A 10,005-nucleotide genomic window follows, 5' to 3' on the forward strand; every position below is an offset into this window, starting at 1 on the left:
CTTAAAGAATGGTTTGGGTGTGAGTAAAAGTCTATGTCCCTCTCTGTTATCCTAGTTTTCTGTGTGGAGTCACAAGGGTTAAAAGAAGGATCATCAGCATAGCCTCTATTAGAAAGTATGTGACCATGGGGGACCAGCAGTTAGCTTAATGGCTATGTCGCTGGACTCCCACGTAGTCAACCACGATTCACATCCCAGACCTGATGGCTTAAACCCAGACCAGGTGCGTGTGGGTGCGTGCCCAAGATCCCGAGAGGAGAATGGAGGAGAAGGGATTGTGGCATGGCCATCTTCCTGTGTCAAAATAAAGAATGGTTTGGGTGTGAGTAAAAGTCTATGCCCCTCTCTGTTATCCTAGTTTTCTGTGTGGAGTCACAAGGTTTTAAAGAAGGATCATCAGCATAGCCTCTACTAGAAAGTACATGACCCTGGTATTCTGTCACTTAAGCACACTAAAAATTTAACATATTCCTGTCATATAAATTAGTCACCTATTTGAAATTAGCCTTATGTGTTTATGTTAAAGACTCTATGGTTCATTCACATTTTTCATTTGAAATTTCTTTAAGTCATGTTCATTTTGACTTGCAACTTCTGTGATTTTCTGTTATGTATGTACATAAAAAAGACAGCAGACATTTTAAATTTCCATACCATGGACCCTTAAATTTTATGATGAAATTGAAATAAATTTTGACTAATACACTTGCAACCCGTTTTCTCAGTATTGCTTGCTTCTGAATGATGTCCTCAGTTCCCCCTACTGCCTGAGGGCCAGTTTTCCTCAGGTCTGAGGTGCACAGCAGGGGGCCCTGGACATTCATCCTCTTCCTCCTCAGTCAAGGGACACCTCTTTACTGCCCAGTTATTCAAAGGTACACTTGAGGAAGCATAAAACCAGTTTTTCCCTTAGAAGTAGGTTTTTCTAAAGTATTAATACAAATTAATAAAGTGTTTTTTCTTTTTTGCTTTTGTTTCATTAACATATTTGAGTGTAAAAAGCAGGGAGGAGGAAAAACTAACTCTGTGTACATATGTACCTCTTGTTGTCTTAACCAGATCATCTGGCTACTTTCCTTGGAAACATTGAGTGTCCTCTCTATTAAAAAGTGAAGGTGTTTTGTTTTGTTTTGGAGAGGTTTTTGCTATAGGGAGCGTGTGCTCACCAGACAGAGAGAGAGAGGCAGAGAGACAGCGAGAAATCACCCCTCAGGGAGGATGGCCATGCCGCAATCCCTTCTCCTCCATTCTCCTCTTGGGATCTTGGGCAGGCATGCACACACGTTCAGCTTGAGTTTTAAGCAACTGGGTCTGGGATGTGAACCGCGGTTGACTACATGGGAGTCCAGCAACATAGCTGTTACGCTAACTGCTGGTCCCAGTTTTGTTTTATAGCTATGTCTTTAAGTGATATGTCATGTTTTTTTGTTGAAATAACTAACTAGTATGTTCAGAGAACTGTCATCCTGTTTTGACCAAGTGTTTTAAACATTTTGTGTTTGGAAAACTTCCCAAATAAACTTTCAAATTCCAGATGAAATCTTTTAGCCTCAATCTAATTTTGCAGGATTCTCAATGGGCTCCTGGATGTTAGGTTTACACAATATGTTGAAATGTTATGGGAAACATTGTCAAATAGGAAATAATATTTAATATCAGTAAGTTATATTGTGTAAATGTGTTATTTTGTGTGTTCCGAAATTATCTGAGATTCCTAGAAGTGTGGTATGTCTCCTCCAATGTTAGCCTTAACTGTGATGGTCAGTAGTTCTAAGGATCACTGTTCTCTGTCAGAACAATGACCACTGGCATTGATGGATTCAGCTTCCTTGTCCCAGGTAGAGGAACAGGGAACATGGCAAATAGTCATGTTGCTCCCTTAGAAGGGTCAGGCTAAGTTGACCCCTGAACTAATGCATGAGGTATTGGGACCTGGTTTTGGTTCGGGAGCCACCCCTGGGACAGGGCAATCTTAGAAGCACTAATATCTCCTAGGCCAGCTTAATGCCTATGGCAGTATTCATTTCCTATGGATGCATAATACATTTCAATCTCAGGTTTGTTTAATCAGATGAAATAATCATTCTTGAGCAGAACCCAGTTCCATCTCCTTACTCTGACCTGTAAGGTAGACTGAGGCAGGGCCAGTCACTGGCCCCTCCAGCCCCAGCCCCAGACCAGCTCCGCCAACCCCAAAGACCCCCTCTGTAAGAAATGTAGGCAGCTTTTTTTTCTCTTCTTCTTTTGTTAATTTCCTAATTCTCCTTACCCCACAGAACAGCCCCCAGCTCTCCAGCAGAGCCCAGTTCCATCTCCTGTCCCCTGGGTAATAAGGGATACTGATGCTGCAGCCTCATTTTTTCACATGAACTTGTTCCTGCTGTTACTGTCCCTGCTGTTTCTGGCCTGGATGTTAGGCCTGGAAACAACTGTGTGAGGTGGAGCATGAAATGTGAAGCAGGGATGTGAGTAAGAGCCCAGCATTCACGTGGCTACTGGAAGCCCAGGAGCAGGAAGGTGTAATAAGGGATACTGATGCTGCAGCCTCATTTTTTCACATGAACTTGTTCCTGCTGTTACTGTCCCTGCTGTTTCTGGCCTGGATGTTAGGCCTGGAAACAACTGTGTGAGGTGGAGCATGAAATGTGAAGCAGGGATGTGAGTAAGAGCCCAGCATTCACGTGGCTACTGGAAGCCCAGGAGCAGGAAGGTCACACCTTACTGAGGGCTCTGCTTGCCCAGTGTGTGAGCCAGGAGAGTTTTTTAATGGTGCCTGGCCCTAGGCCCTGTCTTATCAGACCATCAGTGGCTCCCCTGATGGTTTCAGCTCCTGGTCCTCCAACCCCTCTGACACCATCCAGCCCTCTTAGAAGCCCCCCCCCCCCCCCCGAATATTACAGATGTATTGTTCTGATGACACTGTCTCAGGAGAACAGGAGAACAAAGAGATCCTCAATGTAATGTTCAGGGCTCAGTAGTGGCCTCCAGGCAACTGCATATATGATTATGCTCCCAGATCTTTCAGGAGTATCTACCATCTGCATTTGTTACTCTCAGGTCCCTGTGTTTGGTACCAGACCAGGAAGGTCTTCAGTCCAGGCTCAGACTCAGTGTTCTGCAGAGTCCCTAGGAGTTCACACTTGCTAGAAAGTCTTCATGGGTTACTCCTACAGATTATCTTATTTAGGGTCAGTGAAGGGAAGATCTACAGTAGAATTCTCCCACACCTCACTCTGCAGGCCTGAGTTTTTTATGTTTGTCTTTACCATGATAATATAATTCTGTCATGGAAACAGTGTCTATGCTTTTCCTTGCTTCTTTAGGTTATAATCCCACACCTTTTACAAAGTAATGTATTGACTTCTTCTAAGAGGGAGAGACTCTGTGACTTAAAAACACACGGGTTGAAGGGAAGATCGAGATACAACTCCCCTCTGACAGTCTGGTCATGCCAGGATTTATCCCCAGTCTTGGCCAACATGGGTCATGGGCAGGTACTCTACCTGTACCTGGTGTGCACAGAGAACCCTTAGGTTATATACCAGGACCCTCTTATGGGGCCCAGCATCACAACATACTGCTGCTGTGTCCCTGATGGGCCTATAATGTGTCCTTTTGAATATCTCCTATATTTGAAATTTGGTCTAGTTTTGTAATTAGCCTCCATATGAGGGGTGACATAAAGAACAATTATTATATATGGAACTCCTCTCACTTATTAGAGGTTCTACTTCCATTCCTGGGCTAAAGAATTCCATGATCTGTTAACCCATCTTCACTGAAAACTGATTGATTTACTGAGCACTCCGGGGATCTCACAAATGCTGGGTTTAGAAGGTGCTAAATTAAAATAGCCACACTTGGATTCCTATGGGTAACCTGAAATCATACATGTTAGGCTGTTTTCTTGAGCTGATTGCTAGGTTACACCCAATCATAGCAGTTAGGCTCCAGTCAATCACGGGCATCCTGCCTTTTAAACTGTGTTAATACAGACAGACTTTGGAATGTAACCAACTCAAATTGTTTCCCTACCTTACTCCTTCATTTTTGTTTTTGTATGCCACATTCCCATTCCTGTACATGTCATTTTCTTTTTCTGGAACTTAAATACTATGCAGCCACGAGGCTAGCCAGGGTTGCTTGAAAGGTAGTCTTCAAACTCCCCAATTAAATTCATGTTAAGATTTGCAAAATTAGCCCAGTTTCATCTGCAGCCCCCTGGCCAGTCAGGAAAATTGAGGCAGGGCCTTTCACTGACCCTGGCCCTTGCTCCAGCTTCTTGGGCCCCAGCCCAGCTCTCCCAACCTCAGAGCCGCCCTCTGCCAGAAAGGGCAGCCCCCAGCCCTCCAGCAGAGCCCACTTTCATCTGCAGCCCCCTAGCCAATCAGGGAAATTGAGGCAGGGCCTTTCACTGGCCCCTGGTCTCAGTGGCCATTAGCCTGCAGTTCCCTGGTTAAATTTTTGTTCTTTCTCTCTTTCTTTCTTTCTTCCTTCCTTTCTTTCTTTATTTTTCTTCCTTTCTTCCTTTTTCATTCTTTCTTTCATACTCTTTTTTCTTCCCTCTTATATTTTCATTTTCTCCTCATCCTCCACCCAACCAGAAGGACTAGACAGAACCTAAACAATGCTATAAATCAAATGGGCTTAACAGACCTCTATAGAACTTTCAACCCTATGACCAGAAAATATATATATTTTAAATCCTCTCATGGAACCTTTTCAAAGATTGACTATGTGATAGAACCCAAATCAAGCCTTTATAGAGTTGAAAGCATAGAAACTTTATCCAGCATCTTCTCTGATCATGATGGAATTAAACTTGATAGTAATTTCAAGAAACATCCTCAAAAATACAGAAACACATGGAAATTAAACAGCATACTTCTGAATGACTTCTTAACTTTCAAAAAAAGTAAGTCTGACATTAAAAAAATGTATGGAAACAAATGATAATGAGTACACAAGTTCCCATAATCTATGGGACACTACAGAAACGGTCATAAGAGGGAAATTCATAGCAATAAAAGTAGAAAACAGATAACCTAATATCATGCCTTGGAAAATTGGAAAAATGACAGCAACAACAACAAAAATGTCAAGCAAAAAGAAATAATAAAGATTAGAGCAGAAATAAATGAAACAGAAAATAAGTGAACTATACAGAAAATACATGAAAGCAAAAGCTGGTTCTTTGAAAAGATTAACAATATCAACACACTATGAGCTAGACTGATAATAAAGAAGAAAGAAAGAAACCAGATAAATCAATTATGTAATGAAACAGGCAACATTACAACAGACACAACAGAAATGCAAAACTGCATTAGAGGATGCTATGAGCAACAATATGCCAACAGACAAGAGAGTATGGAAGAAATAATCAAATTCCTGGATGAACATAATCTACCAAGATTGAATCAGGAGGACATAGAAAACATAAATAGACCCATAAGAAGCTGATACTTGGCAAATTATATCTAACAAACATATAACAAACAATTATTCATCATGATCAGGTTGGCTTTATTCCAGGGCTGCAAGGGTGTCTCGACATATGTACCATATAATACACCATGTTAATATAAAGTAAGATAAAAATTATGTGATTATTTCAATTGATACAGAGAAAGCATTTGATAAAATGCAACATCCCTTCATGATTAACACTCACAGCACGATTAGTATAGAAGGGTCATTTATCAACACAATAGAAGCCATATGTAAAAAATTTTTCCACTAAAAACTGGTGCTAGACAATGCTGTCCCCTTTCTCCACTCTCTTTCAATATAGTGCTGGAAGTCTTAGTCAGTGCAATCAGAAAAGAGAATGAAATAAAAGGCATTCAAATAGGCAAGGAAGAGTTGGAAATATCTTTATTTGTAGATGACGTGATGTTATACTTAGCAGACCCAAGTTGGAAACATCTTTATTTGTAGATGACATGATGTTATACTTAGCAGACTCAAAGGTTTCCATGAAAAAACTTCTCTAGGTCATAAATAAATACAGTAAAGTGTTAGCATACAAAATCAACACCCAGAAGTCTATACCATTTATGTACACGAACAACAAGTTGAATAAAGTAGAGCTGAAGAAAGGAATCCCTTTCACCATATCCACAAAATGTATAAGATACCTAGGGGTAAACCTAACTAAGGAAGTCAAAGGCCTGTAAAGAGAAAACTATGAAAATCTTTAAAAAGATATTAAAAAGGACACAAAACAAGGCAAGAACATCCCATGTTCCTGGATTAGAATAATTAATGTCATCAAAATGACAGTTCTACCCAAATAAACTTACATATTTAACACAATTCCAATCAAAATACCAGAGACATTGTTCACAGATCTACAAAAGATAATCATAGAATTTGTCTGGAATCATAAAAGACCTCAAATTGCCAAAGCAATTCTGTGCAAGAAGAGTGGAGTGGGTGGCATGTCACTCCCTGACCCTAAAATATACTATAAAAATATGATAATGAAAACAGCATAGTATTGTCACAAAAACAGACAAGTGGATCAATGGAATAGAATAGAGATCCCCAGAAATAAACCTCAAAACTTAAAACCATCTGACTTTTGATAGTCAATCCAGTGGGAAAAGGAAAACTTCTTCAGTAAATGATGATAGAAAAAACTGGGTATCCACCTGCAGAAAGATAAAACCGAGTCTCCATCTTTCACCATTAACAAAACCAACCAGAATGGATCAAAGATTTGAACCTAAGACCTCAAACTACAAAACGACTGGTGGAAAACACTGGGGAAATCTGGGAGACATTGGAGTAAACAAAGACTTCTTAAATAAGACTCCCAAAATATGGGCAATAATTCCTAAAATAGACAAGTGAGATTACATAAAATTAAAAGGTTTTTTCGCAGCAAAGGACATCGTAATTAGTGAGAATTGACAACCCTCAGATTGGGAGAGTATTTTTGTAAACTACACCTCAGATAAGGGACTGATAATAGAATACCCAGGGAACTCAAGCGGCTTACCTGAAAAAAAATTACTTAGCCCAATTAAAACATGGGAAAATGAACTGAACAAAAATCTCTCTAAAGAAGACATATGAGCCATGAAAAATAAGACTCTGGCATTTGATAAAAAGTGGTCAACTATGGGAGATTTCTTGCTGAGTGAAGCAAGCCAGGCTATCAAAGAAAAATATTGTATGTATCTACCTAATATATACTGACTATCCACACTCTATGGTAGAGATTGAAATATTAGAGGGCATAAAATCAGTGAAAATAGCTATGGATGCTGAAAACAGTGTGAAACGGGGTGGAGGTGTTGAGGAGGAGGGAAGAGTATAGAGAAGGATAGCATGAGAACAACTAGGTATGACATTTGTGGGACCCAGAAATGGTTTATTACTTGTGGATGATAACATATATAATATTCTCAATTGGACTGGTCTGAGAAGTAGTTCATGTTAGGTCAATTCTATTTGCCAGTCAAATGATGTAAAGGGATTGTTTAAAAAAGATATTGAGAATATAAAATAATAATCTGAAAACAATTGAAAAGCTATTTGATGGTGATGTGGACAGTAGTGTCTTTGTCTTGACTGATCTGACTGATATGCGTAGTAATCGTGCTGGAAAAAGAAATGTTATACACTGTAAAGACATATGTGATTAAATGTAATACCAAAAAATAAAAAAGTAGACTGCAGAAAAACAAAACAAAACAAAACAAAAAACCTACTACTGCAAAGAGACCAGCAGATGGTGTAATGGTAATGTCACAAACTCCTTCATCATTGACCATGGTTTGAGTCCCAGACTTTGCAGCTTAAAACTACGTGGGGCATGTGTTGGGTGTGCCCAAAATCCCAAGAGGAGAATGTAAAAGAAGGGATCCTGGCATGGCCAATCCCACTGTGGGGTGATTTATTTCTTGCTGTCTCTAAGTGTCTCTCTCTGGCAAGCCCACAAGCCCAAGAGCAAAAATGTACCTCAAAAAATACTACAGAATAAACTAGACATAGAGCTGGAAAAAGAAAAAGCAAAATTATGGAGACAATAAAATGAGCACTTATTAAATTGGTTTACATTACTTTAGTCAAAAGACATGAAAGAATTGCTAAAGGAGAAAAAAAGACTAAAATTTGGAGGGGAAAATGATGTAAAATAGAACAATATGTACATAAAACATGGAGTATATACAAAATACGTGATTTAGGCAGGCCCAAGTCCTTAAGATAGGGAGAAGACACTCACCAACCTGAACTTCAGTGACTTCCACGAAGAAAAAATAAGGTTCTTGTGCCAGAAGTAGAAGGAATAAATTAAAAACAGAACAAAAAAATGATAAATTATAACTACATCATCAGTGCTTTATGGGGTTGTAATCTAGTACAAACAATTTTAAAAAGTGATGAAACTCATGGTACACGCTCCTAGATGTTGCTGATGCTAGGGAGCAAGAGTTTATGAGTAAATTGGCCATGCATAAAGATGTGCTAGGACTGGAAAAGTCTAGACATCTTGAAAAATAGAGGGATCTGGGGCCAGCAGTTAGCCTAATGGCTATGTCGCTGGACTCTCATGTAGTCAACTGTGGTTGGAGTCCCGGACCCGGTGGCTTAAACTCACGCCGGGTGATGCGTGCCCAAGATCCCGAGAGGAGAATGGAGGAGAAGGGATTGAGGTGTGGCCATCCACCCAAGGGGTGATTTTTCCCTTTCTGTCTCTCTGTCTCTTTCTGTCTTTCTGGCAATGCATGCTCCCTATAGGAAAAAAAAAAAAGAAAGAAAGAAAGAAAAAGAAAGGGATCAGAGTGTTCAAGAGGATCATTGGTCAAGGTTTAAAATCTGGATATTTCCTTTAGCCCGTGAATGATTTGCTCATATCTCTGAATTTGAATAGAGCCTTGCTGAGTGTTTGACCAACACCAAAAACAAGAAAAAGGGTGGAGGGAATAATTTTCTCTTTTATTATGAAACTGGAGAAAAGGCAAACCTTGCAAGTAGTAACAAGGCCCACTGGTATTTTTCCTGATGGTAAGGCTAGTACAAGAGAAGAAGGGTTGACAGCCATAAAACCATTTTTTTAAAAATTATTATTACTTTTAAATTTGTTATAGGGTTCACCAGAAAGAGATAGAGGGAGATAAGGAAAATGAGAAAGCAACCTGCCAGTTCCAGGACTCCAACTGTGGTCAGCCAATGTGAGAGTCCAGTGACCTTAACCACTATGCCATCTGCTGGCCCTGATCATTTTGAAACCAAAACAAAACTGCAGAATCTCCACCCAGTATATGAGATTAAATTTTGTTTTGTTTTGTTTTTAGAGAGAGAGATTTTTGTTATGTGTGCTTCCTAGAGAGACAGAGAGAAAGCAAGAAGTCGCTCCCAGCAGATAGCCATGCCACAATCCCTTCTCATCCATTCTCCCTTCAGGATTTTGGGTATGCAAGTACACACACCTGGCATGAGTTTCAGGCTGCTGGGTCTGGTACTTGAATCATAGTCAGCCATGTGGGAGTCCAGTAATGTAACCACACTCATCTGGTGGTCCTGAGATTAAGTTTTAATGACATTTGATGAAGTGGCCATAACACAGCTGGCAGAGCCAGTTCAGTTGTTTAAAACCATCCTTAAAATTATAAGATTTAGACAGTGGATATAGAAAAAAAATGAGCTAAAAAAATAAGTGTACAAAATTAATAGAAAAGTTGTAAGTTTTAAGGATAAAACAAAATGCTTGTTTTTTGAAGACCATTAATATAAGCAATATTTGACAAATATGATAGAAATGCGATTAGACAAAGGAAAGATTTACTTTTTAAAAATTTACTAAAAACTTAGACCAGCCAGTGACATACTAGTTAAAGTGTACTGAATCCCACATGACCAACTATAAAGTTTCTGTCCTGGATTGGGTGGTTTGAGATACATGTCACATGAGCATGTGTGTGTGCTTAAAAATCCAGAGAAGAGACTGGAGAAGACAGTATTGCAGAGTGGTCACCTGCCCCTGGGGGAAGT

Source organism: Tupaia chinensis, unplaced genomic scaffold, assembly GCF_000334495.1.
Source record: "Tupaia chinensis unplaced genomic scaffold, TupChi_1.0 Scaffold145452_1, whole genome shotgun sequence".
Classification (NCBI taxonomy): Eukaryota; Metazoa; Chordata; class Mammalia; order Scandentia; family Tupaiidae; genus Tupaia; species Tupaia belangeri.